This window comes from Bos indicus x Bos taurus, chromosome 17 (assembly GCF_003369695.1).
Source record: "Bos indicus x Bos taurus breed Angus x Brahman F1 hybrid chromosome 17, Bos_hybrid_MaternalHap_v2.0, whole genome shotgun sequence".
Classification (NCBI taxonomy): domain Eukaryota; kingdom Metazoa; phylum Chordata; class Mammalia; order Artiodactyla; family Bovidae; genus Bos; species Bos indicus x Bos taurus.
This window is the reverse complement of record NC_040092.1, coordinates 25,618,487-25,639,787: the sequence shown is the minus strand read 5'-3', so window position 1 is coordinate 25,639,787 and position 21,301 is coordinate 25,618,487. Positions and strand designations below refer to the sequence as shown.

The 21,301-nt window shown below is 42.7% G+C and overlaps 1 non-coding gene across 1 annotated transcript; it reads right to left on the bottom strand.

Moving 5' to 3' along the window:
• Positions 1-3,077: 3,077 nt before the first annotated feature.
• On the bottom strand, positions 3,078-3,182 carry LOC113875211. Its single transcript, XR_003506209.1, has one exon. It is a non-coding gene; the product is annotated as a U6 spliceosomal RNA (small nuclear RNA).
• Positions 3,183-21,301: the final 18,119 nt, after the last annotated feature.

Here is a 21,301-nt window from a genome sequence, read left to right as displayed (position 1 = left end):
TTCTCTATTTTGCCGAGCCAGATGGAAGATAGTTTCCCATACCATTCGCTCTTAAGACATGGAGCCTAGAAACCACTTCACTGTACTTCAGTTTTTGTGTGTGCTGCAGGTTTGAAAGTTATCCACCTTTTACACACCTTAAGAATATCTTTTCTCTTCTTCCCTTCCCTTCTCTTCCCTTTCCTTGAGGATGTCCATCTTTTCAAGACACATCTCCTGCTCTTGATTGGCACCTAACCTACAGTGCAAGCACTGTGTTCATGCATGTCACCTACAACTTGGCACTTGCCATGGGTATTTGCCATCTACAAGGATTAAATCATGTGCTGCTGCAGCTGCTGAGTTCAGCATAGAGCACAGAAATGAGGCACTCGGTGCTCAGGGAAAACTAGCAGGACAGGTCTTCAGATAGTTAGATATTCTCAGCCAATTTTACGAGTCCAATTCTTGTATCTCCTCATTAAGCACCAAAATCCTTCATGGTGATGATTGTTCCTTGTGACTATCAAAGTTCACCAGGCTAGTAGAAACCTTTTGGAAAAATATGTGCTTGACTGCATGTATTCCCCCTTCACCAAAATTATATATGTAGAAGCTTTACCCCCTGCTTCTTTGGAGCAGCTTCTCCGAGCTTTCTGAGGTGCTGTCTCCCAGGCTGCAGTTCTCACTTTGCCCCAAATAGAACTTAACTTGCAACTCTCACGTTGTGCTTTTTTTTTTTTTAATCAATATGCATCAAATGCTTATTACAGATAATTTTGCATGTGTGTGGCTGAAAGTCTCCATTTTGAGTGGAGGTGTTCTCACCTATAATAATAGTCTTTACTTTGTCCATGAAGAAAGGCAAACGCACTCACTTGCTTACTTAAGTGTAATTTAAAACCAACTCTTGAGCATAATGGGATGTTACAGCCAATATTTATTTTTTTCCTTTCATTAGATAAATAGTATAAATTGGGATCCTTGAGAAAACTGTACCGATGGTATCATATTTGAATGTATTTCGAGCTTGAGACTCACTCAGGCAAATTTTTATCATATGCAAATCACCATCATTATGCAAATAAGAACATCCTCGTTGCCATGCAAGTGTAAAATGGATGTTTGTTTTTATGACGATGAATTATCTTTCCCAGTTGCAGTCTGCTGTGTGCAGTTCAGAAATCTGTGTGGGGGGGCTCCTGTTTCTTTTTCAGAGATTTTTGTTGGTGTCAACGTGAATCTATTGCCAACTCGGGCAAAGTGGATTCTCTGTTTATTCCCAGGTCTAGAATCCTAGTTTCTTTGTTGAAGCATTACTGGGTTTTGTAGGGGTTTTTGTAATTTATAGTTTATATATAGTAGCAAGTCTACAGCTAACTTGAAAAGCTGTAAGCCTTTTGCGGTTCCACTGGGAAGTTCCCTGCTTACCTTCAAAGTCCTCCAGGTCCTTTCTGAGTCATCTTAGAATCCCTCCAGGGAAGAAAATGACCCAGAAGAGTGGATTATTTTGTTGTACTGCCGTATGATATAGGCTAGCTGGATAATATTAGTAACAGTAAATCATTAACAATTAATGCTCCCTAGTGAACACTATGTGCTAAGTATTTAATTTATAGTTTCTCATTTAATCCTCATGCAGCCCTTTAAGGAAGGTTCTGTTATCATCTCCATTTCATACAAGAGGAAAATGAGTTCAGAAAGGTCAAATAACTTGTTCTGGGTCACATAGCCAGTAAGTGGTAGAGTCAGGACTCAGACCCAGGTTCCTGCTCCCACCAAGCTTAAGGTCTTAAGGTCTCTAAAGGGTGACTTGAACTCCAAAGTTGGAGCCATGGGTACTGAGTAAAGCAGGGAGCTTGTCTAGGAGGATGCAGTTAAAAGGAGAAACTTTGGTTCCCCTGAGGTCAAAAGGAGAGTCTCCAATGATGGGAGTGGGCTGAGGTGATGGGTGAGGATGGGGATGGAGGAGGACCAGCCAGTGAACCAGTGTCTCTGAAGGGGGGCAGCGTGAAGACTTGAAACCAAGCAGGATCCTGTGGGGCTCCTGGACACAAAGCCTTTCTGTGTCCCTCTTTTCTTGATTACAGAAAATAGTCTTCATTCTGCCTCCATGACCTTCCCTGAATTCCAAGGGGCAGGTTCAAACAGTTGCTAATCAGGGAAAAGAGGGGCAGGGTCCTGTTCCCCATCAAGGGATACACAGAACAATATCTTTGAACTGTTTTGCAGATACTGAAACCCACCCCAGGTGGAAGAAGCTAACTGTCTTCTGTTCACAAGCATGTAGACCCCAGACTTGTTAGAACCAGAAGGTTGATGAGGCTGATTTCAGAGTATATCACCACCAACCAATCAGAAGAATATTCATGAGCTGACCACACCCTCTTTGAACCATTACTATAAAATTCCTCATTCCCCCTCCAGGTTGGGGCATGCAGTCTTGGGGGCATGCAGTCTTGAGGGCATTAGCCCACTGTGGCCTCCTTTGTCTGGCAAAGCAACAAAGCTATTCATTTCCACTTGTGTCCAAGTTTTAATTCAGTATTGGGGTTGAATTTGGCTTCAGGCTGAGGCCAGAGGACACTTCATCTTATGGTTCCCAGGAAGACATGAGATAATTATGAGTGGTATCAGGACTACCACTCAGGCTCCCACAGCTTGACGTGATTTAGTCCTAATACGCTCTTTCCCCACTTCCTGTCTATCTTAGTGTCTCCATGGTCTAGATCCCCATCAGTTTATTCCAGGCCTAAGAGGGAAAAGGCTGTGGATGAGAACCTCATTGTAGAACATTCCTTCTCAGGCCCTGGGATTTTTCCTTTGCAGATGTCTCACTCACTGTACCTTTAATTCGTGGCAGTTCAGCATCTACTCACTTTGGGAAATAGCACCCTGATTTCCCCATTGGGAAATAATCAGTGTCACATGGGTTGCCCAGCAGGTTGCTAACCCAGACAACCTGCTCTTTCCGAGTGCATTGGGGGATGTCTCGAGTTCCTTCCCTGGAATTCAGATCATGAATACTGAGAGGGACTGGAACGAATGAATGCTTCCAGAAAGACCTTGGAAAGATAACCAAATACCTTTTTTTTTTTTTTTTTATGGAATGCTTGATGAATTTGCCTGTCGTCCTTGTGCAAGAGCCATGCTAATCTTCTCTGTATCATTCCAGCTTAGTACACGTGCTGTCAAAGTGAGCATGATAACCAAATACTTCTATTCGTTTATTTATCCTATTGTCCCAGGTCTTAGTTTAAACACACAAGATCATTGATCTCCATTTGTGGGGTGTGGGGTCTTTAGTTACAGCATGTGAACTCTTAGTTTGTGGCATGTGAGATCTAGTTCCCTGACCGGGGATCAGACGCAGGCCACCTGCATTGAGAGTGCAGAGTCTTGGCCCCTGGACCACCAGGGAAGTCCCATCCAAATACTTTCTGCCACCAGGAACTCCACTGGTGACCTCTGCAAGGTGTGTCTTCCATGTTTCCTGCTGATTCTGAGCATCACGTAACTCCCAGTATCTGTCCTCAGAGCCTGGTGGCCAGCACAGCCTTGGTCACCGCCATTCGGAGGAGGTGGGCTAACTGAGCAGGAATCAGAAGAGGACCACCCTAAGAGGGGTTCTTGTCAAGCTTCCAGGTGTTGAGGGGGTCACTGAGAACCATGAGCCAGACTGACAGCAAATCTAATGATAATGTAATGAGCAAGATTAGTCATGTCCAGCTTTTTGCAACCCCATGGAATAGTCCATGGAATTCACCAAGTCAGAATACTGGAGTGGGTAGCTGTTCCCTTCTCCAGGGGATCTTCCGAACCCAGGGATAGAACCCAGGTCTCCTGCATTGCAAGCAGATTCTTTACCAGCTGAGCCACCAGGGAAGCCCTGCAACAGTGCAGGCAAGAGAAAAAGATAAACACTGAAATGTTCCAGCTATCAATGTTTTTTATTTCTCTACAAAACTGCAGGGCTTCTCCAGTGGCTCAGCGGTAAAGAATCTGCCTGCAATACAGGAGACCTGGGTTCGATCCCTGGGTCGGGAAGATCCCCTGGAGGAGGAAATGGCAACCCACTCCTCTATTCTTGCCTGGAGAATCCCATGGACAGATGAGCTTGGGAGCCTGCAGTCCATAGGGTCACACAGAGTCAGGCACAACTGAAGCGACTGAGCATACACGCACAGAACTGCAATGGGATGAGGGTCAGTTAGATGAGCTCAGTGCTGAGAAGACCCCCACAAAAGGCTCTGGATTGGAGTCAGGAATGAGGAGGGGCAAGAGAGGAAGGGCTGGGGGTGGGAAAGTAGAGGGTCAGAACAGACAAAAGTGCCCCAGCCAAGAGCCTCCTAAAAGGCCTCCACATGCAGATGCCTCCGCTAGGAAGTTGGATGTCACTTGGGCATGGCCGGCCCAGGGGACCTGAGTCCTTGATGGAAATCCTTTCAGAAAACTCAGAAAGGCTGTTCTTGGCTGTTCACCAAGTCTGGTGTGGGGAGGGCAACATCCCCTGTGGGCCTGTCAGTCAAAGCCTTACAATGACTTGTGATGGACCTGAAAGATCACACGTAGGGTTTTGGCTGGAGCTGGCCTTTCAGGTCTCAGGCTCTGAAGGCCCAGGTGTGTCCTTCAGAGCTGCTCTTCAGGAATAAACAGCAGAGGTACATTCCCACAAAAAGGTCCTTTCAGGCCTTTCTCTTAAATGGTTCTGTTTAGGCAAGTTCATGTGCCCGAAGCACAGTGATGCCAAACAAACTGAAATGCTGGAGTTCGGAGCAGAAAAGGCTTATTACAGGGCCATGCAAGGAGGTGGGTGCCCCAGGCCCTAAAAAGCCTCAAGCTCCCCAAAGCAAAGCACTTTTAAAGGCAAGGTGTGGGGGAAGGGGTGGTCATAGGATCTGTGATGGCTTGTGCATGATTCTCTGATTGGCTGATGGTAGGGTAACAGTGCAGTGTCACAGGGGTTAACATTATCAGTCCTTAGGTGCCAGGGGGCCTGGGGCTCTGCTCAAGGTCATCAAGTGGTTGATATCCATGTGGTAGTGGGGATTTTCACATCTGCAAAATGATTCAGGAAATGTGCATCAGAAACTATTACTTAGTTAATTCTGAGAGGAGATAAAGTGGAGGATATGGTGGAAGTCTTGTCCCCCTACCCCCGCCTCAAAGGCCCCATGGGGTTCTATGCTTGGTTGCATTTTCTTCCTGCACTTTGAGTCTTCTAGTGTAAAGTACACAGAGGTGGTTTGGGTGGGTTGGTGTGCTGGGCATTGGGATCCACACGGGTATAAATAATGTCCTACAAGCAGCTCCAAAGAGCTGTTAACAAGTCAGAGAAGGTGGATTTCAGGGGACAGAGGGCTGTAAGCAAGATCTCAGACACCTGAGCATGGAGCCACCCCCACCATCTCCCATCTTTGTCACAGAGCTCAAGATTTGGATTCGGAAAAGAGAAGATCTGATGCATTTAGCCTGGGTCACAGGCCTACAGAGGCCACATGCAAACAGGGCCTGGGGGTGGGGTTTGGTTCTCCCAAGGAGAACAGGTACAGCTCCCAGAACAGGTGGAACAATGCCAGATGGACACACAACAGCTGGCCACTCAGGTCCTTCTCCTGCTGGTCCCACATGGTCTGAATCGGAGGTTCCAAATTTTTGGATCTGAATCTCTTCATGTCACTTGCAATCTCCTTTGGGGAGAAGATGGTTAAAATATGTTCACATTTTGATGTTGAGGGCAATAATATACAACTATAGGGTTTTTATGTATCATGAGTTTCATTCTCATTTATACAGAAAGAGCACTGCTCTTATCAGCAACAGTGCAAAGCCGCTGGGATGGGCTGAACTGTGCACTCCTCCCCAAGGTCATCTGTTGTGGTCCTAACCCTCAGTACTTGAGAATGTGACTGTATTTGGAGATAGAGGGTCTTTATAAAGGTAATAAAGGGAAAATGAGGCCTTCCCAGATGGCGCTAGTGGTAAAGAAACTGTCTGCCAATATAGGAGACATAAGAGACACGGATTCAGTCCCTGGGTGGGGAAGATCCCCTGGAGGAGGGCACGGCAACCCACTCCACTCTTCTTGTCTGGAGACTCACATGGACAGAGGAGCCTGGTGGGCTACAGTCCACAGGGTCGCAAAGAGTCGGACGTAACTGAAGCATCTTAGCACACACACATGCAAGGTAAAATGAGGTCATATGAGTGGTCCAATCCGATATAGCTGGTGTCCTATAAGAGGAAGAAATATTTTGTTGTTGTTGTTGGAGTATAGCTGCTTTACGATGTTGTATTAGTTTCTGCTGTAGAGTAAGGTGAATCAGCCACATGTATACATACATCCCCTCTTCCTTGGATTTCCTTCCCATTTGGGTCACTACAGGGCACTGGTAGAGAAGAGGAGAGGAGAATAGAGAAGAGGAGAAAATTTGGACGCAGACACACAGATGGAACACCATCAAAACACGTGGAGAAGACGGCCAGCTGAGGAGAATGGTCTCAAATCAATTCTGTTGACACCTGGATCTTGGACTTAGAGCCTCTGGCAATGTGAGAAAATTAATTTCTTGTGTTACTTTGTTATGGCAGCCCTGACAAACTAATACAGCCTCTGTAATTCCTGTCTGAGAATAGACAGTGCGTCCTATTATAGAAGTTTGGGGAACTTTCACATGTATTAAAGGTTATTTTTGTTTGTTTTTCAGAAGTTCTCTCTTTTTTAACTCCAGCAAGCAGGCAGACCACTTGCTTTTTGAACCTGTCTGTAAGATTAATTGTCCAGAAAATGTTGTGAATTAATTGCTTACATCATTAAAAGGTCAGTAGGAAACAGGTGATGCTTTTTTAAAAAGGTGGTTTGCTGTGCAGGTTTCATTGGCTGCTCTGGTGTTTCACTGAGCTCAGAGTTGCAGAAGTGCAAACAGAAGTTCAGTGACACTGACAAGCTACCATGTAAGAGCCAGAACTAATGATACCTATTATAAATTAATTTATATGTATGAGGAATATATATATAATCATATCAATCCTATTATTATCTAGTATAGCATATTTTAATTATTTATAATATAAATAGTTTGTTCCCCAATAATTATGTAGTATATTATATTAATATATACAATAATATATATTATAATATAATTAATACATATAATTAATTTTTGACTTCTTATTTTTTAGAGATTAAGAACTTTGCAGAAGCAATGGTGAAATTTTCTACTTTCACGCTCTTTTGAGGTACAGGAAGTCATTTTGATTTGGCTTTCTGGACCCCTAAAAATATCAGTCAACCACAACCCCCAATTTCCCTTCTATCAGTTTTAGCATGAGTGGTCCAGGCAACCAAGCACAGCATCCTCCAAATGAGTTGATTGGCTCAAGCACAAGCAGGTGATCTAAGCTGGTCCAATCAGAACAAAGTTCAGGGCTTTGTAAGATCCACTGAAAAAGAAGACTGCTGATCACCCTAACTTGAATTTGGGAGGATGTGGGCTGACACTCCTGCAACCATTGTGCCACCAGGAGGAGAGAGCATGGCAGACAGTGGTGTTTGCATCAAAGTACAGCTGAAAGGGAGAGAGAGAAATCAGATTTCTATGTCATCCTTTGAACTCAGATTAAGCCATGTGTAAAGCCAGATCTGAGCCTTTCTAGTTACATGGTCTAATAAATTTTTTTCCTTCTGCCTACTTGGGTTGGGTTGTAAAAGTTTGATTTCTTAGTGAGACATCAAATGGGCAAAGATTGATGGATGGCTTGAACTATCTGTTTGATACGAAGGAAAAAAGGTGGTCCATTTATTGGTTAAATGCCCTTTGTGTTAATTATTGATAGAACTGCCATATGACCCAGCAATCCCACTGCTGGGCATACACACTGAGGAAACCAGAATTGAAAGAGACACGTGTATCGCAATGTTCATCGCAGCACTGTTTATAATAGCCAGGACATGGAAGCAACCTAGATGTCCATCAGCAGATGAATGGATAAGAAAGCTATGGTACATATACACAATGGAGTATTACTCAGCCATTAAAAAGAATACATTTGAATCAGTTCTAATGAGGTGGATGAAACTGGAGCCTATTATACAGAGTGAAGTAAGCCAGAAAGAAAAACACCAATACAGTATGCTGCTGCTGCTGCTAAGTTGCTTCAGTTGTGTCCGACTCTGTGCGACCCCATAGACGGCAGCCCATCAGGCTCCCCTGACCCTGGGATTCTCCAGGCAAGAACACTGGAGTGGGTTGCCATTTCCTTCTCCAATGCATGAAAGTGAAAAGTGAAAGTGAAGTCACTCAGTCGTGTCCGACTCTTCTCGACCCCATGGACTGCAGCCCACCAGGCTCCTCCGTCCATGGGATTTTCCAGCAAGAGTACTGGAGTGGGGTGCCATTGCCTTCTCCCCAATACAGTATATTAACACATATATATGGAATTCAGAAAAATGGTAACGATAACCGTGTATGTGAGACAGCAAAAGAGACACAGATGTCTAGAACAGTCTTTTGGACTCTGTGGAAGAGGGAAAGGGGGGATGACTTGGGAGAATGGCATTGAAACATGTATAATATTATATGTGAAACGAATTGCCAGTCCAGGTTCGAAGCATGATACAGAATGCTCAGGGCTGGTGCACTGGGATAACCCAGAGGGATGGTATGGGGAGGGAGGTGGGAGGGGTTTCAGGATGGGGAACATGTGTACACCTGTGGTGGATTCATGTTGATGTATGGCAAAATGAATACAATATTGTAATTAGCCTCCAATTAAAATAAATAAATTTATATACATATATAAAAAAGAACTTTCACCACCTGAAGTCTTGCCCTTTGAGTTCACCTAGAGATGTAAGTGTTGGTGTCACTGTGCTTGAGGGCAGACGTTGATTTGTGCAGAGAGTGAAAAGACCGAGTCCTAAGGCAACAAGACACGGTTTGCTTTCACCTTAACTAGTAACCGACAATAAGGTTTGTTTGTTGGAATTTTTTAAATCATAGGTTCAATTTCAGTAGTTGCGATCGGTCTGTTTGTGTTTTCTGTTTCTTTCTGGTCGGGTCTTGGGAGACTGTACCTTTCTAAGAATTTGCTCATCTCTACTAGGCTGTTCATTTTATTGGCTTACCATTGCTTGTAGTAGTCTCTTATGATCTTTTGTATTTTTGTGGTGTCAGTTGTAACTTCTCCTTTTTCATTTCTAGTTTTATTGATTTGAGCTCTCTCCCTTTGTGTCCTGATGAGTTGGCTAAAGGTTTATTTCGTTTATCTTTTCAAAGAACCAGTTTTTAATTTTATTGATCTTTTCTATCGTTTTCTTCATCTCTATTTCATTTATTTCTGCTCTGAGTTTTATGATTTATTTCTCTCTACTAACTTTGGGTTTCGTTTGTTCTTCTTTCTCTAGTTGCTTTAGGTATATGGTTAGGTTGTTTATTTGAGACTTCTCTTGTTTCCTGAGGTTAGATTGTATTGCTGTAAACTTCCTTCATAGAACAGCTTAACTGCATCCCATAGGTTTTGGATCATCGTGTTCTCATTTTCACTTGTCTCCAGGTATTTTTTGTTGTTTAGTAACATACTTCTTAGCCTTTATGTGTTTGTGTTTTTTATAGCTTATTTTTCCTTGTAGTTGATTTCTTTTTTAAAATATTTATTTACTTATTTACTTGCACTAGGTCTTATTTGTGGCATGTGGGATCTAGTTCCTTGACTAGGGATTGAACTCAGGCCCCCTGCATTGGCAATGTAGAGACTTAGCCACTAGACCACCAGGGTAGTCCCTTGTAGTTGATTTCTAATCCCAAGGCATCATGGTTGGAAGGTCCAAGGGAGAAGATGGTGGCTTCAGGAAAAACATATATATTCATATTGTGCTGTGCTTAGTAGCTTAGTCGTGTCCAATTTTTTGTGGCCCTATGGACTGTAGCCCTCCAGGATCCTCTGTCTATGGAGATTCTCCAGGCAAGAATACTGGAATGGGTTGCCATGCCCTCCTCCAGGGGATCTCCCCAACCCAGGAATCGAACCCAGGTCTCTCACATTGCAGGCGGGTTCTTTACCATCTGAGCCACCAAGGAAGCCCATATATATAAACATATAAAAAATTTTTTCCCCTTGTAATATGCTCTTATATTTTTCCCTTGTATTATCACAATACTAATTAAATTATTAGTGGCATAAGAAGGAAAATTAATTGTACTGCTTCTCTCTTCTGCTAGAATAAAACTGCAATAAGACATAGTTTTTGATGTAATCTTGTTTACTACTACGTCCCTGTATGTTGTAGGACTTCAGGAACAATTTAGTGTAAGAATAAGAAAACCAGGCTCAGAGATATGAGGTAACATGCTCAGGATTGCACTATCAATAGAGCTGGGATGCATTTCCTCTTCATAACCTCTAGAATGTGAGTATGTAAAGGGAAAAAGAGGGCAGAGCATCACACGAGGCTCCCAGATGGAAGTGCCCCAAAGCAACACTAGAAAAGTGCCTTGGACCAGCTCTCATGCTGCTGCTGCTGCTAAGCCCTGCAGTTGGGTATGACTCCGTGTGACCCCATAGATGGCAGCCCACCAGGCTTCCCCATCCCTGGGATTCTCTAGGCAAGAACACTGGAGTGGGTTGCCATTTCCTTCTCCAGTGCATGAAAGTGAAAAGTGGAAGTGAAGTCTCTCAGTCATGTCTGACTCAGCGACCCCATGGATTGCAGTCTACCAGGCTCTTCCGTCCATGGGATTTTCCAGGCAAGAGTACTGGAGTGGGGTGCCATTACCTTCTCCGACCAGCTCTCATAATCCACCATAAAACTGGTGGGTTGTCTTAAAGATCAAAATTAAAGAGATGCCAAGGTGAGTGGAGAATGTGCAGGTGTGAACTTCAGCAGATGCTTTCTGTCTGAACACCATGAACCGGAAGACGGAAACACCCTTTGAGAATCACTGAATAGACGTCCAGTCTAGAGGGCTGCTCTGAAGATGGTGCTGCCAGGGGAGAGGAAGGTCTCAAGGAGGAAGAAATGGCATCTTCTGATCATGAGGCATCAGGAGGTATAAGGGGATAAGTGTGAGTGGAAGAGGAATGAGAGATGGTGCCTTAGTCAGATTCTGGCTAGGAATAGAGTCCACACCAGCTACTTGCCAGGACAGCATGATCTGGGGCACTGGCCAAAATCATGGGCAGGGAGGAGAGCCCAACAGAGCATGGTGAGGAAACCAGAAATCCTAGCGCTTGGAGGACACAGAGGGAAGGGACAGTCCTGAGACCCCCTGGAGAGAACTAGTGCCTTGGGGACATCTTTCCTGCCACCCGAGTCCCTGTAGGCCGACGTTGTGAGAAACCAGGTGACCAGGGTTCCTGGGAAAAGTAAACCTCAAGGATCAAGCCTCACAGATGCAGAAGAGGGCAGGGGCGGATCTGGGACTGGGTCTGAAAGCAAACTCAGTGATGTAGGATTAAGGACGGTGAGCGGGGGGGTGGGGAGAAACCACATCCCATGCCTGGAAAAGCTTGAGCTCAATTCTCTGCCTGAGAATAAGAGGCATGGATGGAAGGGATGCAATTAAAGAAAAATTACTTTTGAAAATCCCATTAGTGCCCAAATGTTTTGTTATTAGATAATAATTAAATAGAAAAGGAAAATGCAGTGTTTATGGTCATACATTATTAAAATATTAACCAGGCCCCCGTGGAATCTGAATTTCCTTCTTTTCTGACTTCATTGAGGGCCCTTGAGCCTTTTGGATGCAAATGCTGTTTATTCAACACATTAAGCAATGCAGTTCAAATTATTTATTAATGGTGCTTATTTAATTTGATATCTAGGGTGTTTTCTGTCTGTGTCTGATGTCATTTGGGAAACAGACCATTTTTTTCCATTTTTTGTTCCTATTAAACAGATTTGAGAGTGAATTATTCATGGAATTGTTTAATTTTGAGGGACTTTGATTATATCGAGTCTGTGTGTCATTTTCTCCTCCTTTATTGAGGCTGCCAGAAGTCAATTAGCCATCCCTAAAAGAAACAACAGCAGATACCTCATTAGCAGTGGGCTTAATATTTATTTTTTTTAGATGTCTTTTCATTTGTGGTCATAGTTTCTGTTTAGATAAATGATTGTACAGATGCTTTGAAATGCATGCATGGCCTTTTTTTTTTTCCAGTCAAGGAAATTGACTGCAACTGTTTCATGCAAAAAAATTTTCCAAGATTGTATGCTGATTGGGAGCAGGGGCCACATTTTGAACTTTTTACGAATGCTGGCTAACCTTTAAGGGTGTAAACTATGTGTAAGATACTATGCTGTGTGGATTACAAATACTATCTGATTAAATTCTCACCATAACATTGTGATCCAGGGCTAAGAAAGCACTCCAAGCTCATAGCTGGCTCTGGCCATTCAAGATCCTGTTATTTTAACCATTAATCATCTCCTCTGAATGAATTATGTGCTTGGGCTTAGTCACTCAGTCATGTCCAATTCTTTGCGACCCCACAGACTGTAGCCCGCCAGGCTCCGCTGGCGTGGGATGCTCCAGGCAAGAGGACTGGAGTGGGTTACCATTTCCTACTCCAGGGGATCTTCCTAACCCAAGGATCAAGACTGCATCTCCTGCATTGGCAGACGGATTCTTTAACACTTAGCTACCTGGGAAGCCCAACAAATCATAAATTCCAGGTAATATTTTATTTTGTGAACCAATGAAGAAATGCAGCAGTGGAGAGGTATCTTGCTACTTCTGAAAAAGGGTACAATGTCACCTAGTGATCCTGCAATTCATTTTGTTTTTAACGCTGTGGACATTTACTAGTTAGGACTCAGGGTAGCAAGTGACAGGAATGCAATTCAAACTGACAAAAGCAAAAATTAAAAGGGAATTTGGTTGAAAAAACCATAAAGTTGATGGGAAATGTTAGCTTCAGGTATGGCTGGACTCAGACACTCAAACAATGGACTGATCTCTTTTCGCTACAAAGATTTCCAGTCTTCTGGGTTATTTTTGTTCCCAGGGAGCATATTCCCTTTTGGTGTTGAGATGGCAAATGGAGCAGCTCAGATCCACCTCCCAATTTTTTTAGTGCCCTTCTGGTGGCTCGAGCAAAAGACCTAGGAAGAGGTATGATGGGCTTAGACGAGATAATGTGCTCATCCTTTAGCCAATCACTGCAGTGGAGGAGTATGACACTTTGATGATCCATCCCTGGTCCACACACCTATGCCAGGACTCAGGTTGAGCACCCTAGTGAACTAGTACCATCCAGACTGCTTGGCTTGACTGGGGAAGGTGGGTTGTCTTGAAAGAACAAATCCAGATCAGGAAAAATACCTAAGTGCGTTGTTCACTTGTTGAATTTTGAGAAACTTTTTGAGGGCGCTTGTCACTTCTGATTATATCTTCTGCTCTCAGTGTTTGAGTCACTTTCCAGAGGCTTCTAGCAATCTCCATTGTCTTTGTGTCAAGATCCGTGTAGGATGCCTGGGTGTGGGTGGAGACTTGTCTTATTTCTTTTGGGTTTAGTGTGTTCTGTGTGTGATTCACTGCTGCTGCTGTTCTTCAGGGGGTTGAATCAAACTAGGATAAAATCCTAGACTTAAGCTATCTTTTTTTTTTTTTTCTTCTCTACTCATATTTTCAACTATCACTTAAAGACTTGAGGAGCCCCTCTGGGGAGAGAAGGAGTTGTTGGTTCAGAGCATACTGACAATTCTTTAATGGAGTTTCCTTCATCTTGGAAGAAACAGAGGACTGAGAACTGCTTGGTTTTTTTCTCCCAGCTCAGTGTCTGTCTGGGTCTGGGAGAAATTTGTTTCTTGTTCAATGTCTCCTATTTATTCTACTTCCAGCCCAAAAAACTTGCCTTTTTATTTAGACTCACCCCCTGATTACCAAGGAATCACCCTCCTGCCTGAATCTGCTGTCTTGTCTTTCAATTTTGCCTAAATAACATTCCTGTCCTACTCAAAGTGGCTGGGTATTTACAGGTCTCATGGAATCAGTCATTTAACAGTCAGCCAGTCAACAGAGAGATACCAAGACACACCCTCCAACATTAAGGAGTTCACACCCTTACTATCAGGAAGAGCAGACTCTTGTGCAGACCATTCCAGTGGAGAACTGTAAACAGAAGGGTCCAGAGCAAGGCGAGATCTCGGTAGACTCAGTGTAATGGGCAAATAGCACTTATTCTTCCTTCCTGGATGCTTTCTTTTTCTGTTTTGGAATTGACATGGACTTTATATAAAATAAAATTCACCATGGTAAGTGTGCAATTTGGTACTTTTTAGCATACTTAAAGGATTGTACAATCATCACTACTATGTATTCTACAATATTTTCATCACCCCCAAAGCAACCCCATACCCATTAGCAGTCACCCCTCAATGCCCCTCCATGCCCAGCCCCTGGTAACCACTAATTTGCCTCCTGTGCCTATAGATTTATCTACTCTGGCTATTTCATATAAAGGAATCATACTGTATGTAACCTTTTGCATCTGGCTTCTTTCACTTAGTATCAGGCTTTCAAAGTTTGTCCATGTTATTGCCTGCATCAGTGCTTCATTTCTTTTTATGGCTGAAGAATCATTAAAAAATTCTACCATGAATATATGAGGGTTCCTCAACTTAATCTGGTTCCCTTGTCTTTCTCCCTTACTCACAGATTATTTCTTGCAATTTAAAATTTTATGTTTACCTATTGGTCTTTACATTTTATTTTTGTCCATTATTTAGCTTCTTGTTTCTAAGTTTCTAGAGTCCCATTTATCCAATTCAAATAAACATATACATAAACTCTCATCTAGACCACAATGGAATATTCTCTTCACACAGCAAGAAAATCTATACAAAATATAGATTTGGTGATAATCTTAATCATTCTAATAATCCTAATATCACGCCTAAAAATAAGTAAGCTAAATTCATCTTTTTATGGTGGGAAGATTTTTGTGGGGGAATTTTGTATGTTTGGATGGAAGTAACAGAAACCTCTATCAGAGGTTGCATGATGGCTTCCCTGAAACAAGAAACCAGAAACCAGGCTTCCGTGGTGGCTCAGTGGAAAGGAATCTGCCTGCAATGCAGGAGAGACAAGAGACACATGTTTGATTCCTGGGTCAGGAAGATCCCCTGGATGTGGGCATGACAACCTACTTCCAGTATCCTTGGTGGGAAAATCCCATGGACAGAGGAGCCTGGTGGGCCATGGTCCACGGGGTTACAAAGAGTCAGATATGATTGAAGGGACTGAGCACAGAATCCTCATGAGAATTTGAACAAATGTAAAATCGGTGCCCAGGAGTTTCCCATGGAATACAGCTGTAAGAGCCCTGCATTGTGCCCACTGCTCTGTGCATACGAGCTCTGCTCTTCTTTATCTGTGATGTGCCCTCCTGTGAGGCTTCGCTCCTGCAGCAGATGGATGACACCTTTCTGCAGGTCCTAAGATGCTCCTGTAGGGAAGCTTTCTGGAGGATCTGGCTTGTGACAGGGACCTCCCAATGGTCTAATCAACAGTGGCCAACAGAAAAAGTCTCCTAGTGTGGAGACTTTTATAGTTGCCTTTTATAGTTGCCAGGAGCCCATCACACAATGATAGATTAAAGGACCCTTTGGACTTATGTTGATGTCACAAAGGATGTTTCTTCACAAGTGAAAAGAGACAAAGATGAGGAGGAGAAGTGGCAGAGCGAAAGGAGAAGAGAGATAGTGTGAGAGTAAAGGAAACCATGCATGCTTGAGGCTGAGGACTACATGGGGGCTGTGTCCTCTGAGGATGGAGCAGTGCAGAGGACTTGGTGGGTTCCAGGGGAACCTGAGGCAGTGGGAGGGAGAGTACAAGTGTGGCCCAAATTATTCATGAAACTCCTCGTCCAGGTTGTAAATGCTCAGGGCTCTCACAAACCCATCTTCCACAAGGCCATTCTCCATATGGATTAACAGTTCCTGGGGGAAGCCACGTTTCTCTGAAACAAGCATCACCTTGTTCCTAGTTGCCAGGGAGCAAGGGATAAATAAATGCACTTGGAAATATAAATGCGTAATAAAGAAAATAAAAATGGCAATAAGACACAGTTTACCTGGCAAGTTACCTCCTTACTTTAATGAAATCCTTTTTACTGCACCATTTACCAGCCTTGTGTCCAGTCGATAGAAAACTTAATAATGAAGCAAGATCCCACAGTGCTTTCTGAGGACACTTGTAAATTTGGTTGGGGGTTGGGGAGGGGGGAGTGTTCCTTCTTCCTTATTCAACTAAGATTAAATATGGCTCTTAAAATACTGCAATGGAGATTGAGAAGAAGAAGCTTTATTTCTGCCATGGCACATGAAATAGCTTTGATTAAAACTCCACGAAGTACAAAAAGATTCTGTTGTATGTGTTCATGCTGTATAGTAGCCAACAATGCATTACTTGGAACAAAGCAATTCCTTTTCATTAGTAACCTTACACCAGAAAAGCAAAATGGGTTGGTTTTGGATTGGCTGCCAAATATTAAATTCCTAATCATTCATGTGAAGTACCATTTCAGATAAAATACACTCAGCATTTGTCTATAATTATATTTTCTCATGATTAAGACAAATTAACACATAAGGAAAATTGTGACTTATTGCCTCATGATACCTAGGATCTCACAAGTGTTATTTTTAGTCTCTTAAGAAGTTCAAACATACTGTATATATTTCTATTATGTTTATATTTCTATTCAGAGGGGAGACAAAGATTGTTTAATCGCTGGCAACAGGACAATTGGTTATTGATGTAGAAAAGAATTACAGCTTCACCTCACACCATAGAGTGAGATGAATTTCAGATAAAAGAAAGAATAAGTTTAAGGAAATGAAACCAAGAAAACAGAGCTGGTGTATTAGTAGTTCTCAGTGTGAAGTTAGCCTTCCGAAGCCCAAGAGCCAGGGAAGAAAGTTCAGTTTATGGTTTCAACTACATAAAATAAAAACAAATTTATACATGCCCCAGTGACCATAAATAAAATTAAAGAGCTAATGAACCACTGGGGGAAAATACTTACTAAGTACAACAAAGTATTGAAATCTCATTAAGGACTCATACCAACCACCTTAACAGTCTCACACATTATTGAAGAAAGAGGAAAAAGGAGTGAGTAGGCAAGTGATCAAACAGAACTGAAAATGTGTGGAAAAAATGTTTATTAGTAGTAAAAACAAAAAAACAATCTAAAACATTGAGATACTGCTTTTCAACTATCAACTGGCAAACCACTTTTGAAATAACACCAGTAATATTTTTGGATGATTATTTGTGGGGAAGGGTTATCCTTGTAGCAGAAATTAATTGAGGTACCCCATTATGTTAGTGCTTCCTCTCTACTCATGCAAACTATAGATTTTCTTTCTTGCTTAATCACACTCTGAAAATGATTGCCCTCTAGCTAAGGTTGCACTATGTACCTGATGTTTACCCCTCCAAGATAATACTCCCCAACACTCCTTTCCCCTGGGAGCATTCTTCATTTCAGAAAGATCAGGGAAGGAAAATCTTGAGGACCACATGTTCTGGAATCACCTGACACCAGCCCTAATGATCTCAATGCCCCCAGGAGAAGGAGAAAAATGCAAGAACTACATCAGTCGCAATCCTTATCTACAGCTCTGTTTTCCATTCTAAAACTGTAAGACCTCTTCCAGCTTCCCAGGAAGTGGGGCATAGTCTTGAGAGCATTAGTCTGTGGCCTTCTTTGCCTGGCAAAGTAACAAAGCTACTCCTTTCTACCCCTCCAAAGCTCTGTCTCTGCATTTCTATTTGGCACCAGTGAACAGAGGCTGAGTTTGGGGGGCAACATCCTGCACTGAGTCTCTACCCACCAGATGCCCCTTGCACCCTCTCCCTCTGACCCTGAGAAAGGTCTCCAGACAATATCCCATATCCTCTTGGGCCCAAAATTTCCCACTTGGTTAGACTGCAAGGAAATTTGCAGTTTTGTACATTTCTGGCTCAGAGAAATTTTGGGAAAGAAGCATGGAAATATGTATTAAAAGACCTGGGAACATACATCCTCTCTTATCTAGCAGTTATATTCATAGCATTTATCCCGAGGAAAGTATCTGTGCACTGTCAACTACAAATTGGCTTGCCATTGGCACTTGCCATCCACTTCTACAAGGATTAAATTATGTGCTGCTGCAGTTGCTGATTTCCAAAATCCTCAGAAAGTTCAGGGTGGAAAACAGAGACGAGGCTCTCTGTGTCCTGGAAAACCTGGCAGAGCAGGTTTTTGGATAGTTAGATATTGTCAGAAGCTGATTTTATGAGCCCAATTTTTGTATCTCCTCCTATCTAAAAAAGCACCAAAATCCTTCATGGTGATGTCTGCTCCTCGTGACCAGCAGAAACTGCAAAAGAGTATGTGCTTGATCGCATGTATTCCTTCTTCACCAAAATCACATATATGCTGACCTTAGATACGCAGATGACACCACCCTTATGGCAGAAAGTGAAGAGGAACTAAAAAGCCTCTTGATGAAAGTGAAAGTGGAGAGTGAAAAAGTTGGCTTAAAGCTCAACATTCAGAAAACGAAGATCATGGCATCCGGTCCCACCACTTCATGGGAAATAGATGGGGAAACAGTGTCAGACTTAATTTTTCTGGGCTCCAAAATCACTACAGATGGTGACTGCAGCCATGAAATTAAAAGACGCTTACTCCTTGGAAGGAAAGTTATGACCAACCTAGATAGCATATTCAAAAGCAGAGACATTACTTTGCCAACAAAGGTTCGTCTAGTTAAGGCTATGGTTTTTCCAGTGGTCATGTATGGATGTGAGAGTTGGACTGTGAAGAAGGCTGAGCACCAAAGAATTGATGCTTTTGAATTGTGTTGGAGAAGACTCTTGAGAGTCCCTTGGACTGCAAGGAGATCCAACCAGTCCATTCTGAAGGAGATCAGCCCTGGGATTTCTTTGGAAGGAATGATGCTAAAACTGAAACTCCAGTACTTTGGCCACTTCATGCAAAGAGTTGACTCTGATGCTGGAAGGGATTGGGGGCAGGAGGAGAAGGGGATGACAGAGGATGACATGGCTGGATGGCATCACTCACTCGATGGACGTGAGTCTGAGTGAACTCTGGGAGTTGGTGATGGACAGGGAGGCCTGGCATGCTGCGATTCATGGGGTTGCAAAGAGTCCGACACGACAGAGCGATTGATCTGATCTACCCTCTGCCTCTTCAGAACAGTTTCCCAGAGCTATCTCCTGGGCTATAGTCCTATCAGTGCTCTCTCCTGGGCTGCAGTCCTCATTTTGCCACAAATAAAACTTAACCCGCAACTCTCATGTTTTGCATTTTTTTGAAGTCTGCAGCACTAACATTTGAATTTGTTATAATATCCAAAGCTTGTTTTTAATTGCAAACAATGATAAATCACATAATCTGCAACAGCAAGGAGTGAATGATTTGGTATAGAACAGTAACGTTGTTATCTGGGGTCTCTATAACTATAAATAAAACCGTGACCAATGTACACAAAGTGTCTAGCTATGAAACAATATTTAGCTTAGGAAACGGGGAGATGAGTGGGGTATAAATGTGCACAGAAAAATACTGCCAGGACAATTATCAAACTGGTGCTGGATGGTAAGTTTTGGTTATATTAGTTATCTACTGCTATAAAACAAGCCACAAATTAACTGGCTTAAAGCAAAGCTCATTATCTCTTTGTTTCTGTGGGTCAGGAATTCCAGGTGAGTCTGTTCAGCTGGGTGGACCTAGCTCAGAGTCTCTCACAAGGTTGCTACCAAGATGGCAGCTGAGGTTGCATCGTCTGAAGGCTTGTCTGCAGCTGGAGGATGCATTTTTAAATGCCTCACTTGCATTGCTATTGAAAGGAAGTGTGGGTGGAAAATGACACCCCTGTATCAGTAAATGGGCTTCCCAGGTGGTGCAGTGGTAAAGAATCTGCCTGCCAATGCAGGAGATGCTGGAAATGCAGGTTTTATCCCTGGGTTGGGAAGATCCCCTGGAGTAGGAAATGGCAACCACTCCAGTAATCTTTCCTGGAGAATCCCATGGACAGAGGAGCCTGGAGGGCTACAGTCCATGGGGTCACAAAGACTCGGACATGACTGAGCCCAAATGCACACACATTAAGGAGGTAAGCAAAGAAAATAACTGAAGATTCCTGCAATATTCTATGTGAGAAACAGATGAGATCTGAACCAGGGTGGTAGCAGTGTGGACGAAAGGAAAGAGAAAATCCTTATGTATTTAGGGTGAAGTGTCAGTAGAGATTGATGATTAATTCTATGTAGACGGTAAGGAGTAAGGAGTAGGTAAGACTTTGAGAAGAGTTTCAAATGCAGTGAGCAACTAGGGAATTTTAAAGACCATTTTATAGCTACAAGGGGCAGAGAAAAGAAATAGAAGGTATATATTTTGTGACACTATAAAAAATTAAATGTTAATTGCTTATGAAAAGTGTCCAATAGGTACTTGGGAATTCAGTCTGGATCTCAGGTGCAATTTCTTGGATAAATATGGGGCCATCTTTTCATAGTTACTGGTGGAAGTTGTGGTGTCCATAAGATGCCAAGGAGTGGACTTAGAATTGAAGAAAGAATATATTCCCAGAGGATACTTAAGAGGTAGGTAAAGAGGGAAATAACCCCACAGATTAATACTAAGGAGGAAATCAGTAAAGGAGGAAAAAATGACAAAACCATGAACTCATAGCCTCAAGAGGAAAGAAGTGGGTCATATTAAGTGTTATGGAAAAATAAGACAGATGAGAAATTAAACACATCCTTGAGATTCCTAATTAGTAGGTCACCTGTGACATGATTGGAAATTGTGTCCACAGACTGATGGGGAAAAGATAAATTGCAGTTGGCTGAAGAGTGAAAAATCTATTTAGTATTGGCAGACAAAAGAGATTTTCAACAGGAACCCTGGATTCTAGCAATGAAGGATAAATGGTTATTTGTACTCTACAACCAATTAATGAAAGAGATTTCTACTCTTCAGAAGATTTAATGTTAGACATACATGCAGAATAATGACAAAATTAATAATCAAAATTGAACATTTGTTGCAGTGGGAACTGTATATTCTGATGCAAATTGCAGGTGCTTACATATGTGCTAAGTACAATCAAGAGCTAATGTTTATTGAATAACTTATGAGCCAGAAACTTCCCATCTCTTGTTTTATTTCTTCCATCCTTATAACTCCAGGGTCCTTGTCCCTGAGAACAAATGAGGCCATGGACATCGATCCCCCAGTTTCACTTTTTGGGCTCTCCCCTTGTCACTACTTCTTTTAGGAGTCGGCTCTTGGGTAGAGT